The following is a 17,168-nucleotide window of genomic DNA, read 5'->3' on the forward strand; positions in this document are numbered from 1 at the left end:
ACGCTTCACGCGGCACTCACGTCTGATGTGCCCCGTACAGGTTGCACCGAAGACATAGGGGAGTACGACCTGCCACGACCACTAGCGCCATTATGCCTGCTATTCGTATCTGATGCGGAAGATCATCAATTGTCAAGCCAGGCTTCAGCTTCAGGGAAACCGTACGCATAGACGATCCCTTGTCCGTGACACCTTGTACACGCCAGCGTTCTTTTTGGATGTCGGATACTTTCCCGTGCGAAACAAACGCCGCATGTACGTACGTCATCGTCAGTCACATTGTGCAGTAACCAGTGCAGCTTTTGCCGCACCTCCCGGTTATGCGGATCCACAACCAAACAGCGTCGTTCCTTGACTTGAACTTCCGCGTGCTTCAGCATCTTCTTCGTCGCCTCTGCACTCTCGAACGTCACAGCCCAGACGTGGTTCATCTGAAACGCCCCCAAGGCGATCACCTCAGGGAGCAATTCCAGATGAGCCAACGTGTCACGAAAATCTTCGACACGAAATGACCTCGCTTTCACGTCACCATGAAGAAAAAGAGTGTTTAAAACACACGAACCTGTTGGCAGAGGCGGCAAAACAACGTGGTAATCCGGTTCAGTGGTAGCAGTCATCCAGTTTCCGCGGCTTGGCATAGCCGCAAACACCGCCCCTACGGAGCGTGACATTCAACGTCCGTACCTAACGGTAGCCGGAAGTAGAATCCCACTGAGCTATTTCGGCACAACGAATATCGACGCCGTGCAGCGCAAAGCGATTGTTTCATCCCCATGACCGTGCAATTTAACGTATCCGCAGTATGCGAGACCCTTATTTAAATAGATTCACTCCAGCACTTGCTTTCCGCAACGCTCTCTTCGTCTAATGGCACGTACACACTAGCGGCAAAACGCGCGCGGCGCGCCGCCGGCGGCAAAACGCAGCAGCGGCAGGGCGGCCACACCAACCGGCGGCGCGCCGCTGCGGCAATCACGTGACAGACTAGACTCCTCTCCCCGTCTCGAACTATCCGAGAGCTCACGCGTGCAGATGATAGTGCGAAACGAGAAACAAGCGGTCGGGCGGGTCCGCATGGCACCAGTTTCCCGCACGCACGTCACGGAAGCGGGCCGCTCTCATTGGTCTCCTTCGTCCGCGGCACGCGGCAAACCGCAAAAAATCGGTCCAGGAGCGATCCCTGCCGCGGCAACAAAAACCCGTTTCGCGGCTGCTTTCGCGGCGCGCGTCTTGCCGCCGGCGGCGCGCCGCGCGCGTTTTTCCGCTAGTGTGTACGTGGCATAACAGTGGCGGCGATGTGGCAATGACCGAAAAGCTTACAGTGCAGTATGACTACCGACGTGATGTACGGCAATTGAAAAAAAAAGAAACCACGATGAACATGCCGAAACCCGGGATCGAACCAGGGACCTTTAGATCTTCAGTCTAACGCTCTCCCAACTGAGCTATTTCGGCATAACGAATATCGACGCCGTGGAGCGCAATGCGATTGTTTCATCCCCATGACAGTGAAATTTAACGTATTCGCAGTATGCTCAACCCTTATTTAAATAGATTCACTCCAGCACTACCTTTCCGCAACGCTCTCTTCGTCTAACAGTGGCGGCGATGTGGCAATGACCGAAAAGCTTACAATGCAATATGACTCCCGACGTTTTTTTCATGTACGGCAGTTGAAAAAAAAAAGAAACCACGATGAACATGCCGACACCCGGGATCGAACCAGGGACCTTTAGATCTTCAGTCTAACGCTCTCCCAACTGAGGTTTTTTTTCTTTATTGCCGGTTTTTCAACAACACAACACGTAGCACACATCACAAGTGAGAGGTCAAAACAAGGTTACAATAAAGGTTGTTATTGTTGTGCACATAATGCAGTCAGTCACGTGGTGACCTGGCGATGTCATTTAAAATTCTTTTAGTGTAACCAAGGGTTCCACACTGGCAATCCAGGGGGAAACACATTCTTTTGTTTTTTCTACTTCTATTAAACGAGCCATGCTCTCTCGAAAGTACAGCCTTGCCGGTCTTCTTCTGGTTCACAGTAGAAGCCAGCCATTCGTGAGCGCCATATACTGTGCAGGCCAGTCAACATAATCAGATCAAAAAGTACTCCTTCTTCGTTGTCTATTGCAAGGTACCTGATGCCGTGCGTATCTAGCGGGAATTCTTTTTTCATTGTCCGCTGCAACACATCCCAAAAAAGACCCCCTCCCAACAGTGAAGAAAAACGTGATCGATGGTTTCCGCTTGTTTGCAAATAAAACAGTGAGAACCCCAGGGCATATAAAACCCGCGCTCCTCAAGGAACGTTCTCACTGGTAGCGTCCCGGTATGCAGTTTGAAAAAGAAAGATTTCGCACTTGGCACTACTTGCATTCTTTTAACTCTTTTCAGGACATTCTGACCCTGGCCTGCACTATATATGGCTCTGTACAAGGGAACTGGCAACACTATGTCACATATGTCTTTATACAATTTTCTCTTTGTAACAGAATACAAATAATCATTAAAAAACCGAACGCATAAAAATCGCAAACTTGATAGTACTTCCCGAAAGCAACCCTGCACCGTACTCGACATGACATGGGTGCTAATAACATAGTCGGGTAACAGTCGCCCTTATCTAGCCTGGCACACCGTTTGCAGGAATGGGTCGCTTAACTCGCGAAAAAAGAAAAACCTGTTCACTAACTGTTTGAGAAAGAGATGTGCCAGTCCAAGCCCCCCACACTTTACTCTCCTGAACAAATTTGTGCGACTGCAGCTTTCCCTGGTAGATCCCCACACAAAGATCGCAAAAACCCTATGCAATTTTTGCACATTTACCCTAGAACAGCACATAACTTGCATCACATACCATAATTTAGCCACAAAAAACATGTTACATACGGTAGCCCTCGCAAACATGGAGAGATAATTAGCCCTCCAAGCATTCGCCTTTTCACGTAAGAGGTCTGCTTGTTGCTGCCAGTAGTCATTATTATTTTTGTAGTACTGAAGTGGCACACCGAGGTACTTCACGGCATCCTCTCCCACATGACGTTGGCAAAAATGTCCGGCGTCGACGGCCACACTCCGTGCGAAAATCCCAGGCACTTTTCCCAGTTTACCCGACTTCCTGTAACGTCGCTGAAAACTTTGACAGCTCTAATGGACTCTTCGATGCTTTCATAATCGATACAACACACTGCAACATCATCTGCATATGCCAGCAATTTCACCTCTGACGATTGGAAACGAAAACCGGTAATAGAATTATTTTCAAGTACTGACAAACATAACATTTCAATATATATGCTGAAAAGAAGTGGACTTATGGGGCAGCCCTGGCGCACGGAACGCTGGATTTTGATGGGGGCCCCCAATGCCTTGTTAATAATTAGTCTGGTAGAGCAATTCCGATACGCCAGAGCTACACCGTCCATGATGATGGACTCGACAATAATGTGTTCTAATATGGTAAACAAAATAACATGAGCTACACGATCAAATGCCTTCTCCAGGTCCAACTGGAGTATGCCCACACAAGCTTCCAGGGAATCGCAACACTCTAGAACGGACCGCATCTTGTGAACATTCGTAGCTATAGTGCGACCCGTAATTCCACATGTTTGGTGCGGACCGACTATGTCTTTAATAACTGTCTGAAGTCTAGCAGCTAGAACTTTCATTAAAACCTTGTAGTCCACATTTGTGAGTGCTATTGGTCTATATGATGTTACTTGCTTCAGCTTGTCTTCATCCTCTGACTTCGGAATCAGCACCGTGTGGGATTCACTGAACGACGGTGGTAACACCTTACCATCGTACGCTTCGTTAAAAACAGCTGCAAGTACTGCTGACAATTCCTTTTTAAACCGCTTGTACCACGCAGCGCAAAGCCCTTCAGGGCCAGGCGACTTGCCGGGATTCAAGTTATCAATCGCGCGTTCCACTTCAAAAACAATTATCGGCGCTTCTAATGCTGCTTTCGTTTCATCACTCAGTTGAGGCATGCGTGCTAAAAAATTCATTTTATAGCGGTCCAGGTCTACCTGCCTATGTACAAATAGATTCTCATAGTGCTGAAAGAACACACGTGCTATGCTATCGGTACCTGTAATTTCGTGACCGCTTGCTTCGATCACGTCAATCTGATTGCGTCGTGCGTGCGCCTTTTCCAGTCCAAGCGCCCTTTTTGTGGGTGTCTCCCCCACAGCAAAGGACTCGGCTCTAGCACGAACAATCGCGCCGCGATAACGTTCTTCGTCATGCAGTTCAAGTTGCTGTTTGATATTCCGTATATCACTTTTGAAGGCTCCCGGCTCTTGGCACTCCAGTTCTGTCAACTTTTCCAAGGTTGTTCTTAGTTCTTTTTCTTTCTTTTTTGCTTCATAATTTATTGTGATGGTACGATCGATGGCTTTTATTTTAATCCGTTGTTTAAACTCTTCCCATCGTTCTGCAACTTTACCCTCTCCGTTCAGAAGAGATTCTGCGATGCACTCCAACACTTCTGCCTCGAAATTTTCATCAGTGGTTAGTTTCGAATTCATTTTCCACAGTTCCCAAGAGAAGCTGCAACCTTTTGTCTTTTTTCCTATGTCACATTTAACTAGACAATGATCAGTGAAGGAAATAAGACAGACATTGTAACTGTTGCACATCGGTATTACTGGAAGCGACACGTACATGCGATCTAAACGCGCATGGCTGTTTCCCTGAAAGTGCGTGAAACGCACATCTCGCGTCCCCATCATGCAGTCAGCCACGTCCTCCAATTCCCATTCAGTAATTATCTCGGCCAAAATGCCCCGACTTTTATCGCTCTTTAGGCCACAATTTTACCTATCTCTGGCATTGAGAACACAATTAAAATCACCTACCAGTACCATATGCTTATCAGAAGACATGTGCTCCTTTAACTTTGAAAAAAATGCGACGATCTTCTGGCACATTTGGCGCATAAATGCACACCACACGCCATTCAAGCCCACTCAAAACCAAATCGCACGAAACTAACCGGCCCGATGAACATGAAAAAATACCTTGCACCGCGAGGCCCGATTTCTTAAAACAATACGCAACCCGCCGACGCCCCTATGGCGTGGCTCACTATCGCGTAATACCGCGACGTAAACCGCTGCACCATGCTCCGTGTCTCCTCGTCACCATCCACTTTTGTCTCTTGCACTGCTAACACGTCAAGGTCATGGTCCACCAGGAGCCTGAACACTTGGCTCTGCTTTCGCTTGGCGGCCAGACCTCGAACGTTTAGTGTCGCCAATCTAAGCGTCGGGTTGGTAGCCATGGCTGTCTAGTGAAATGAGTTTGGGCCCGGAGCATGGTGCTTACCTTTTGCGTCTAGCGCTCCGCTAGACGCCCCCAGGCCCACCCGGTGGACCGGTGCCACTGGAGAGCGGTGGTGGCTTGTTGTCAGTCTTTTTTTCCGCTGAATTAATTTTGGGACGTGGCTTGTAGGTGCTGCGCCTGCCCACAGGTGTCTTCGAGGCGGCCCGTCCTCCCTAGTTCCTTGGTTCGCTGCGTTGCTGCCTGCAAGTTGTTCAACAGGGCGTTTGACAGAGGCTCCGACGTTGCTGCCCGTTGCGTCGTTCTTTTCCGACGGGTCTTCCACTGCCTGCATTGGCACACATGCATCCACTGAGTTGCTTGTGCTTTCTTCTTTAGTCTTGCCTGCGGTATCTTCTGCCCCTCCCTCGGTAGCCTTGTTATCCACTGGTGCCGCCACCTCGACATCCGGTGCAAGCAAATCGTCTGCCGCACTTGGGATTGCCTGGTCTCCTGCCCCTTTTGCGGCGTCCTCGGCCTCGGCCACATCAATCACCAACTGCGCGGCGTCGTCACCCTCGGCCGGCCCGGTCGCAGAAGCGTACGTGCGTATGCACTGGTCTTCCGAGTGACCAAACCTGCGGCATTGCGAGCCCCGAGGGACCTTGCACTCCCGACGTACAGTCGGGCGCGATATGAAGGTGATCGCGCGAGCGTCGACCAAGAGCGAGAACAGCGCCAAGGCCCAGAATTCAGTTTTGAGGAGAGGGAAGTACTAGGCATGTCTCCCTCACTCTTTTTGCTGTTCCTTAAGCAGCGGTCACTCCCGCCCGAGGAAAGTGCTTTTTCAGTGATTTTTTTTTCTTTACTGGCTTCAAGCAAAGGCGGGGACCATTTTCTTGCGAAATGAGATTCGGGGTCGCATCAGCATCGCCGCAGTTATACTCTTCAGCGTAAACCCTTTACGAAATTTCATTGGTTGTAGAAATCAGTAAAATGACGCAATGCCTATTTTTTGTAAAACATCGCACATCAAATAAATGAAGCGAAGCCAAGGATCGCCTTTAGTAGAACTTTCCCACCAACGTTGTTATCATCCTGAAAGATAAGAGCCCACCAAGTTATGATTGATCGCAACAACTGGGAAGGTAAAAATAGAGAGAAAGAGCGGTGAGTTCGCCATGGGAGTGATTGTCGCAGCATGGAAAAGCTAACGAAGGAGAGAAGAGCGTGAAATCTTGATTTTTATATTTCCTAAACGTGCCGCTAGGGCCCTGGTACGCTTGGCCGGTCGACGCTCGCGCGATGACCAGAGCATGACCAGACTGTACATGACCAGAGCCATGGCAGCGCAAGCACTGCATTGGGCGGCCAGGCACGACAATAAGTGCCAGTTCACCTGCGACCCTGATTTGGTGTGGGAGGTCTTCCAGCTTCACGCCGCTCTTGAGCAACACGGAGCGGGTAGTCGTCCCCTTGTCGCTGATTCCTTGTACCCGCCACCTGCTCTCGGTTGACCTGAACGACCTTTCCAAAGGCCGCCAGCGCCGTTCTCACATCTTCATCAGCCACACCATGTATTAGCCAATGAAGACGCAGCCGTACCTGCTGGTCTTGGGGGTCAACCACGATGCAGCGCCGCCCCTTTACCTCGAGCTCCTTGACGTCCAGCAGCCGTTTCGTGGCGTCGGCGTTGTTCATGGTCACCGCCCAGACGTGGTTGATCTGGTAAGCCCCAAGGGCAAGCACCTCCGGCAGCAGTTCTGTTGGGCCGAGAGCGTCCCGAAAATCCTCAGCTCTGTAGGGTCTGGCTCGCACGTCACCGTGCAAAAACACGGTGTTCAGCACCACGCATCCTTTCGGCAGGGGAGGCAAAATAATCTGATAGCCTGTGTCGTCTTCGCAGTTCACCCTGTTTCCGCGGCCAACTAGGGTCGCTGTCGCCGCTCCATTGGAGCCCATGACTCTGCTGACCGCTCAGCTCGGCTGCCGGAAGCAGAATGCTCTCCCAACTGAGCTATTTCGGCACAACGAATATCGACGCCGTGCAGCACAATGCGATCGTTTCATCCCCATGACAGTGCAATTTAACGTATTCGCAGTATGCGCAACCTTTATTTAAATAGATTCACTCCAGCACTACCTTTCCGCAACGCTCCCTTCGTCGAACAGTGGCGGCGATGTGGCAATGACCGAAAAGCTTACAATGCAGTATGACTCCCGACGTGTTTTTTATGTACGGCAGTTGAAAAAAAAAGAAACCACGATGAACATGCCGAAACCCGGGATCGAACCAGGGACCTTTAGATCTTCAGTCTAACGCTCTCCCAACTGAGCTATTTCGGCTTTTTTTTATTTATTACCTGTTTTCTTTTTACAGGGCATAAGAACACAGAAACATGAAAGGTAAAATGAACACGTGGACCGAGCCTTGGTCCGGTGTATTCACATTAAAATTTCTTCAAGTTACATAATTCATCCAACAGAGGTAACCAGTCAGGAGGCTCTGGTTGCGCTTTGTACAATTCGCGTACGCAATCTATGTTCGCGATGAAGTTTTCCCTTACAGGACGTGTGTGGGGGTCTGCATTACGGACCGCCATTCTCGTCTGCCATATGCTGTGTAGTCCTATTAACATAAACATGTCGTATGGGACTCCGTCTTCATTGTCCACGCACAGAAAACGAATGCCGTAACTTGTGATGGGTAGGTCTTTTTTCAATGTGCGCTGAAGGATGTCCCAATGGAAGACGGCGTCCCAGCAGTAAATAAACACGTGTTCCACAGTTTCGGGCTTCTTACACAATAGACAATTCGTCGTCCATGGGACGTAGAGGCCTTTATCGGCTAACCACTGCTTTACTGGGAGCGTCCCAGAGTGAAGTTTAAAGAAGAAAGTTTTTGCTCCCGGTTTTACGTTCAACCTTTTAACCCTTCTTAACACGTCCTGTCCGGGTCCGACATTGAATAAAGATCTGTATCGCGGCGTTGGTAACAAGCATTCAATGAGGTCTTTGTAAAGTCTTTTCCGTTTTACAGAGGACAAGTACTCTAGTGAAAAACGTACTTTGAGAAAATTAAAAGATTGTACAACTTCACGTAGATACCCTGACACATATTGGTACATGTTATTCGACGACACAACAAATTCTGGAACGTGGGAGCAGAGTCTTAATTTTATTACACTTTGCAAAAATTCGTTTCTTTGGTCGCGAAGAAAAATAAAGCGAGACACAAGTTGCCTAATAAACAAGTGACACAAACCCAAACCTCCGTTTCGGGCCGATAGGAACAAATTTGAGCGACTTGTTCGCTCCAACGTCGATTTCCATACAAACACAGCAAAAATCCTGTGAAATTTCTGCACATTCATGCGTGACATACAAAGGACTTGGCACACATACCATATTTTGGATGTCAAAAATAGGTTGCATACAGACGCCCGTGCAAAAATAGAGAGTTCACGCCCTCCCCAGGCGTTTGTTTTTTGTCGGGTTGTTTCTGCTTCGTCTTTCCAGTACTCGTTGTTGTCACGATAGATCTGAAGTGGTACCCCAAGGTACTTTAGTGGGCGGGTTTCCCATCTTACATTTACGTATACATCAGGTCTCATATCCCAATTACCATACCAAAATGCAGTTGTTTTGTCCCAGTTAATCATACTACCTGTCATGGAACAAAATTGTTTGACCGTGTGGACAACTTCACATATGCTCTGCCTATCTTGACAGAGTACAGCCACGTCATCGGCATATGCTAGAATCTTTACTTCGGTGTTCTGTAATCTAAATCCATGCACAATTTGAATTATGAATAATTGATAAACACAAGTGTTTTAGGTACATGGCAAAAAGTAAGGCTGATGCCGGACATCCTTGTCTGATAGAACTGAGTATCTCAATTTCTTCACTGAGCACCCTATTAACTACCAGGCGTGTTACGCACCGCGAGTATGCCATCTTTAATCCATAAAGAAGCACACTTCCTACTTGCACATGTTCCAACACACTGAACAACACTTCATGGGAAACACGGTCAAAAGCTTTCTGTAGATCTAATTGCATCATTGCTATTCGGTCTCCAAAGTCATCACAAATCTCTAAGACACTTCTTACTATGTGTATATTTGTCGTATTGCTACGACCTCTTATGCCACATGTCTGGTGCGGTCCTACAATGTTTTGAATGACATTCTGCAGTCTCCTGGCCAACACCTTCATGAAAATTCTGTAATCCGTGTTCAATAGGGTAATAGGCCGATACGACGGCACAGACCGGAGTTTGGTGCTATCATCTGTTTTGGGGATTCAAACAGTGTGCGCCTCAGTGAACGAGCGTGGTAGTCTTTTCTTTTTGTAACCATATTCGATAACTTCGAACAGCGCGTGTGCGATCTTCTCTTTAAACATTTTATAGAATTCTGCTCCTATTCCATCTGGACCAGGCGTCTTTCCAGTGCTTAAGTCATCAATAGCTTTTTTAATCTCCTGTACGCTGATAGAAGCCTCCAAACTTTTTTGCGTTTCATCGTCAAACTTGGGCACGAAAGAAAGGAATTCGTCACTAAATCCACTCGCCATCGACAAACGCTTTCCAAGCAATTCGCGATAGTGTTCAACAAATGCTTCCCTTATCTGACTTTTTTCTTTCGTCAATGTGCCATTGTACACTATTTCCTTAACTTCTTTTCTTTCTGCATATTGCTTTTCATCACCTAGTGCCCGTTTTGTAGGTGTCTCGCCCATCCAAAGCTTTTTCTGTTCTTCACCTAATAATAGCACCTCTGTATTTCTCTTTATCTAAAAATTCGAGCTTGTTTTTTGTATTTTTGATTTCCTCGGTGAACGTGCCCGGTTTCGCATTCTCTTTAAAAGTGCTTGCAGTTGCAACTGCAAATTCTTCTCACCTTGTTTCTTCTCAAAATTAAGCTTCGTCGTTCGTTCTATAGCACTTAGTTTAACGTTTTGTTTGAAAGTTTCCCACCGTTCTTCCCAGTCATCTTTTTCATCTTCATACATCATCGTTAACGCTTCTGTTACTTTTTTAGAAAACGTTTCATCTTTAAGAATGCTATGATTTAACTTCCAAAGGTTCCAGTTGAACTTTGTCGTTTTTTCCTTCTTTCCAAGCGTGAATCTCACCAAACAGTGGTCGCTAAACGACACTGGTGTAACCAAGTATTCATCACAGCACATCACAAGGTCAAGTGGAATGTAGGCTCTATCTAAACGCGCGTGACTTTGACCCTGAAAATATGTGAACTGGGCCCTGCCATTAGACATGCAGAGGGCCACATCTTCTAGTCCATTCTCTGCAATCAGTTCACTCAAAATCAACGCGCTTTGATCGCGGATATTTACACGCTTGGAGCGGTCCTTCATTGCGCACACAGTTCTTCTTTCTGGGGTTTTACGTGCCAAAACCAGTTCTGATTATGAGGCACGCCGTAGTGGAGGGCTCCGGAATAATTTCGACCACCTGGGGTTCTTTAACGTGCACTACAACGCAAGCACACGGGCGTTTTTGCATTTCGCCTCCATCGAAATGCGGCCGCCGCGGCCGGGATATTGCGCACACAGTTAAAGTCACCCATAAATATCACTTGTCTACTACAATCAAGAAATCCACAAATTTCTTGAAAGAAAGCTTTCCTTTCGTTCTCGCGGTTCGGGGCATACAAGCAAATCACGCGCCATTCAAAATTCAGTAGCGAGAAATCACATACTACGAATCGTCCGCTATTACTGCTTCTTATATTTGTCTCTACAGCACCAATAGATGTTTTTACGAAAATGGCACACCCTCCCGACAAGCCATTGGAATGTGATACACAAATATTTTACGTGGTGCGAAAAGGCAGAACCATTCGATCAGTTTCCTCCTGCCTCTCTACTTTAGTTTCTTGCACGGCAATCACATCTAAATCGTGTTCTGCAAACAGTCTGCTTAATTGGTAGTGACGTCTTCTAGCAGCTAACCCGCGCACATTTAGAGTGGCGAAACGAACTGCTCTCTCAAGTCTAATAGCCATTTTTTTCTTTAAAAAAGGATACGCTCACCAAAAACAAGGTGTGCCCCGATTTTCGGGTACACACGTAGTGCGTTAGCTGTGTTGTCAAGTGGGCGGCTCAGCCGCCCTCTCCTCCCCCTCCTTGACGTTTGGCTTTGCAGTGGGCCGCGGCCGGCGACTGGTTGCCGCTTTCGCCGGAGGTTCACTGCTGCTGGCGTCCTTTGACTCTTCACCGCCGTCGTCTCGTGGTCTCTTTATCACCGCACTATTTTCTTCTGCTTCACGGCAATCCATGAAATCCTCTTCGGGAGGCTTTTGGTGAACTTCCGCTGCCTCAGTGTTTGCACTTGTTTTATTGTGGCATCCTCGGTGACATTGGAGTCCGTACTCTTCGTCTTCGCTTGAACTGGAATTTGCAAATGTGCAGTGATTTTCAAACATTCCTCAGTTTTCGGTGGCTCATTTTCTTGGGTGCTTGTCTCTTGTGCCCCTGAAATTGCTGCTGGACTCACACATTCTTCTGCTTCGGCTTCGTCCATGGTGAGCTCGGATTTCTTCGTGCTCAACGTGGTCATGGCAGCTGATGCATACGTCCTCGAGCAGTTTTCTACGGTATGGCCAAAGCGTTTGCAGACGTTGCATCGCGGGACGCGGCAATCCTTTCTGATGTGGCCAATTCGCTGGCAGCGCAAACACCTTGGTGCTCTTCCGGGCACCACGACAAGGGCGAGCTCGCCTCCAACACGCAGCTGATGTGGTAAATCGTCCAACGTTACGTCGGCCTTCAGTCGCACCACAACTGTACGTGTCATGGTGCTCTGCTGGCTGTAGCCGTCAATTCGCCATTTATCCAGTCCTATTTCCATGACCGTTCCGTAGGGGCTCAGCGCATTTCGCACATCTTCTTCGCGTACGTGGTAGAGCAACCAGTCAAGCTTCACACGGACGTCGCGGTGGCTTGGATCAATTACGATGCACCGCCGGCCCTTCACCGTCAATTCCGGATCAACCAAAAACTTCTTCGCGCCTTCAGCGGTCTTTCAGGTAACCGCCCACACATGGTTCATTTGATAGGCGCCAAGCGCAAGAACTTCGGTGGGCGGGACACGTTGAAACAGTGGTTCACGGAAATCTTCTGCACGGTACGGTCTTCCTTTTATATCAGCATGTAGAAAAACATTATTTTGAACAAGATACCCAGTTGGCAGAGGGGGCAAAATGACTGCATAATCCTGCGACACTTCATTCCTGGTACCGCGACTTAACTGGGCCGCTACATCCGCTCCAACGGAGCTCATGATAGACACGTCCGTAGGCTTTCGCGGCCGGAAGTCTTGTCACTGAGCTATTTCGGCACAACGAATATCGACGCCGTGCCGCGCAATGCGATTGTTTCATCCCCATGACAGTGCAATTTAACGTATTCGCAGTATGCGCAACCCTTATTTAAATAGATTCACTCCAGCACTTGCTTTCCGCAACGCTCTCTTCGTCTAACAGTGGCGGCGATGTGGCACTGACCGAAAAGCTTACAATGCCGTATGGCTCCCGACGTGTTTTTTTTTATGTACGGCAGTTGAAAAAAAAAGAAACCACGATGAACATGCCGAAACCCGGGATCGAACCAGGGACCTTTAGATTTTCAGTCTAACGCTCTCCCAACTAAGCTATTTCGGCACAACGAATATCGACGCCGTGCCGCGCAATGCGATTGTTTCATCCCCATGACAGTGCAATTTAACGTATTCGCAGTATGCGCAACCCTTATTTAAATAGATTCACTCCAGCACTTGCTTTCCGCAGCGCTCTCTTCGTCTAATAGTGGCGGCGATGTGGCAATGACCGAAAAGCTTACAATGCAGTATGACTCCCGACGTGTTTTTTTATGTACGGCAGTTGAAAAAAAAAGAAACCACGATGAACCATGCCGAAACCCGGGATCAAACCAGGGACCTTTAGATCTTCAGTCTAACGCTCTCCCAACTGAGCTATTTCGGCTTTTTTTTTCTTTATTGCCAGTTACAATAAATACAGGACTGAAATATATAAAAATAGTCAAATGCTAAAAGGATTCTCCTGTCTTGGAGAAAGTAATTCTAAATAAATTTCATATTCAAAAGCAATTCTACACAAGGCAGCCAGTGTGGCACAGGTATTCGTGCTTTCTGTTCTTCTACATATCTGTGAATGCTTTCTTTGAAGTATTGGCGAGCTGCTCTGGCGTCAACATCTGCATTTCGGACGGCCATGCGACATCTCCAGACACTGTGCAATACAATGAGCATAATTAAATCATAAGGTACTCCATCTTTGTTATCGATAGCCAAGAATCGGATTCCTTGAGGGTGCAGCGGAAAATCTTTCTTAAGGGTCCTCTGTAGAATGTCCCACAGGAATACCGCGTCCCAACACTAAAAACACATGGTCAATAGTTTTGTCTCGCTTACATATTTGGCAGTGTACTCCCCAGGGCACAAAAAGTCCCCTTTCCGCCATCCACGTCTTGACGGTCAGTGTCCTGGTGTGTAAACGAAAGAAAAATGTTTTGACGCCTGGTGGTACCATCATTTTCTTGACACGCTTAAGCACATCCTTTCCTCTTGAGCTACTGTACAATGATCTATATAGCGGCACAGGTAACACCACATCACACAGGTCCCTGTATAACTTTTTCCGACCCACATCACTTAATAGTTTGTAGAAAACCGCACACACAAAAAACGGGTGGACATAACAACCTCTTTCAAATAACCCCGAATGCATCCGTGGATGCGATCCGTTGAGACAACAAGATCTGGTAGGGCATTACCCAACCGAACCTGGCACAATGTTCGAAGGAAGGGATCTTTTACGTCTCTGGAGAACATAAACCGATTAACTATTTGACGTAGATACAAATGGCCTAACGCCAACCCGCCATCAGGGACTCGCCTAAACAAATTGGTTCTGCTTGTTCGCTCCCATGAGGAGCCCCAAACGAACACTGCAAATATTCTGTGAAGTTTCTGGACATTCATTCTTGAACAATGTATCACTTGCATTACATACCACAACTTACTTATGAAAATAAGTTGCATACTGTCGCTCTTGCAAAGACTGACAGATTCCAGCCATTCCAGTTATTGGTTTTCTCGCGTAAGTTGCCAATTTCGTTGCGCCAGTAAGGTTCGCTGTCCTGATAATTTTCTAAGGGCACTCCCAAATATTTAACAGGAGTGGTCACGAATCTTAAATTCGCGAAAGTGTGTGGCTTAGACGGCCAATAGCCGTGCCAAAACCCCAGTGACTTTCCCCAGTTCACGCAGCTTCCACTTGAAAGACAAAAACTTTCCACAGTTTTAATAACATGCAGAACACTGTCATAATCCGTACAAAAAGCGGCAATGTCGTCGGCATAGGCCAGCAACCTCACTTCTACCTGTTGCAGTTTGAACCCACGTATATGCTCGCTTGCAATAACATGTAGACAAAAGGATTAGATGTACAAACAAAACAGCAATGCTGATATTGGGCACCCCTGGCGCAGAGATTGTAGCACTGGTATGCGCTCATCAACCACTTTATTCACTATTAACTGCGTCGTGCACGAGCTGTACGCCATCGCGACGCGTTCTCTAATAACATGGCCTACGTTTACATGGTCTAGTACACACAAGAGAGCGTCATGGGGAACCCTATCAAACGCCTTCTCGAAGTCTATCTGTAGCATGGCTACTCCAGCACCCGTAACATCACAACATTCCAGAATAGAACGTGCCACGTGAGTGTTCGTAGTGATGGAGCGCCCTTTAATGCCGCATGTCTGATGCTTCCCTACAATTTCCGAGATAACAGTTTGTAATATCTTAGCTAACACTTTCATGAAGACTTTATAATCACTGTTGGTCAAGCTGATGGGTCGATAGGCAGTTACATTTCGTAATTTTACTGTATCATCAGATTTAGGTATAAGAATCGTATGCGCAGTAACAAAAGATGGAGGTAGCGACTTAAGCTCGTAAGCTTCGTTATAAATACGCGTTAGAATTGGAGAGACTGTTCCATTAAATGTTTTATAAAACGCTGCACCAAGGCCGTCTGGACCCGGCGATTTCCCTAAGTTCATGTTTTCTATCGCAAAATCCACCTCTTCATTTGTGATGGGCTGCTCCAAAGCTTCTCTTGTAACATCGTCCAACCGTGTCATCAAGGAAACAAACTCACGTTTGAAAAGGTCTATATCAACTACGCTGCGAGAAAACAACGCACGATAGTACGCCGAAAACGTTCTAATAATTTCGTCAGTATCCTTAGCGATCACACCTGCACGTTCAATTTCTACTATTTGCTGCCTTCGCGCATGCCATTTTTCCGCCCCCAACGCTCTTTTCGCCGGCGATTCTCCGCTTATCAGCCTTTCAGCTCATGCGCGTATTAAGGCACCACGGTACCGTTCGGTATCGATAAGCTCCAGCTTGCGCTTCACCACTCGTATATCGTCCATAAATTCACCCGGTCTGAGCGATTCTTGATTAAGTAGCAGTTGAAGGTTCGTGCGTAGTGTTTTTTCTTGAAACCTTGCTTCTCTAGCTACTGCACTTGAACGTTCCAGTGCTTTTATTTTAACCTGATTCCTTAACGATTCCCATCTTTCTCCCCAAGGAATTTTGTTGTTTTCCTTGAGTTTTTTAATAAATCAGCTACTTGCTTCACAAAAACATCGTCATTCATCAGCTTACAATTCAGTTTCCATAACTGCCAATTAAAATTATTCCTTGAGTCTTCTCGACTTGCTATAGTAAAATAAACTAAGCAGTGATCACTAAAGGAGACTGGCGTAACATGATACTGCTGACACAAAGGTATAATATCCAAAGACGCATATATTCTATCCAATCGGGCATGACTCAATCCTTGAAAATGAGTAAATTGAACGGTTCGCGTACCTTCCAAACATTGCCCTACATCTTCCATACAACCATCATTCACAATTTCTCTAAGAATAACAGTGCTTATGTCATTAAAATCTCGTCTGCTAGTTTTATGTGATGCAGAAAGCACACAGTTGAAATCACCGGCAATAATGACAAGTTTCTGGCAGTGACAGTATTGATTAACACGCTCGAAAAAGGTTCGCCTCTCTTCCGCATTGTTAGGTGCATACACACAAATCATACGCCACTCCTTAGCGGCAAAAAGAAAATCGCAGATGATGAGCCTCCCTGAGTCACAACTTAATGTCGCTTGTATTGATAAGCCCAAGCTCTGGCGCAAAAGAAGGCAACAACCTGCTGACTTCCCTACAGCATGGCTAACCACAGCGTCATAAGACAACGTAAAACGTCGAACCATGTTCCCAGTCTCTACTTCACCATCAACTTTAGTTTCCTGTACCGCCACAATGTCGAGGTCAAACTCGGTCACCAATTGGTACAGCTGACTCTGTTTTCGTTTAGACGCAAGCCCTCGGACGTTAATCGTCGCGATACGTAGCGATTTAGGAATAGAAGCCATAGTGACTATGAAGAAAGGCTGGAAATCGTGGTGGTTCTCTCAGCAAAAAGCCGCATGCCAGGGCGTCGTGCCATGGCAGATCTTACGCTACGTTGGCGCTGTAGGCGGCGTTGCCGCCACACTTTTACCGGTGGCCACGTTCGGACGAGGTCTCAGTGAGGGCCGCCGAACGATAGCCGCCTTGGTTGGTGGTTGCCCTTCGCCGTCGGAGTTCGCCGTTGTCTCGTTGGTATCCTCGTGAGCCCGCTTTGCTGCCACACCAGAGCTTGGTGCTTCCGTGACGTCCATACAGGCGGACTTGTCCGCCTCGGCGTCTTCGGTAGCGTCCTCGGTGTTCTTGTTAGACTCAGCTTTCACATCCGTTCCTTGGGAGAGGGGTGGGAACTCTTCTTC

General features: G+C 47.4%; 4 non-coding genes and 1 pseudogene across 4 annotated transcripts; all 5 read right to left on the reverse strand.

The window, feature by feature from the left end:
• Nucleotides 1–1,382: 1,382 nt before the first annotated feature.
• Trnaf-gaa (transfer RNA phenylalanine (anticodon GAA)) lies at nt 1,383–1,455 on the reverse strand. The gene has a single exon. It is a non-coding gene; the product is annotated as a tRNA-Phe (tRNA).
• A 6,089-nt stretch (nt 1,456–7,544) lies between these two features.
• Nucleotides 7,545–7,617, reverse strand: Trnaf-gaa (transfer RNA phenylalanine (anticodon GAA)). Its single transcript has one exon. It is a non-coding gene; the product is annotated as a tRNA-Phe (tRNA).
• A 3,922-nt stretch (nt 7,618–11,539) lies between these two features.
• On the reverse strand, nt 11,540–12,580 carry LOC119446113 (uncharacterized; annotated as a pseudogene).
• A 306-nt stretch (nt 12,581–12,886) lies between these two features.
• On the reverse strand, nt 12,887–12,959 carry Trnaf-gaa (transfer RNA phenylalanine (anticodon GAA)). The gene has a single exon. It is a non-coding gene; the product is annotated as a tRNA-Phe (tRNA).
• A 248-nt stretch (nt 12,960–13,207) lies between these two features.
• Nucleotides 13,208–13,280, reverse strand: Trnaf-gaa (transfer RNA phenylalanine (anticodon GAA)). The gene has a single exon. It is a non-coding gene; the product is annotated as a tRNA-Phe (tRNA).
• Between the last annotated feature and the right edge of the window lie 3,888 nt (nt 13,281–17,168).

This window comes from Dermacentor silvarum, chromosome 1, assembly GCF_013339745.2.
Source record: "Dermacentor silvarum isolate Dsil-2018 chromosome 1, BIME_Dsil_1.4, whole genome shotgun sequence".
NCBI lineage: Eukaryota > Metazoa > Arthropoda > Arachnida > Ixodida > Ixodidae > Dermacentor > Dermacentor silvarum.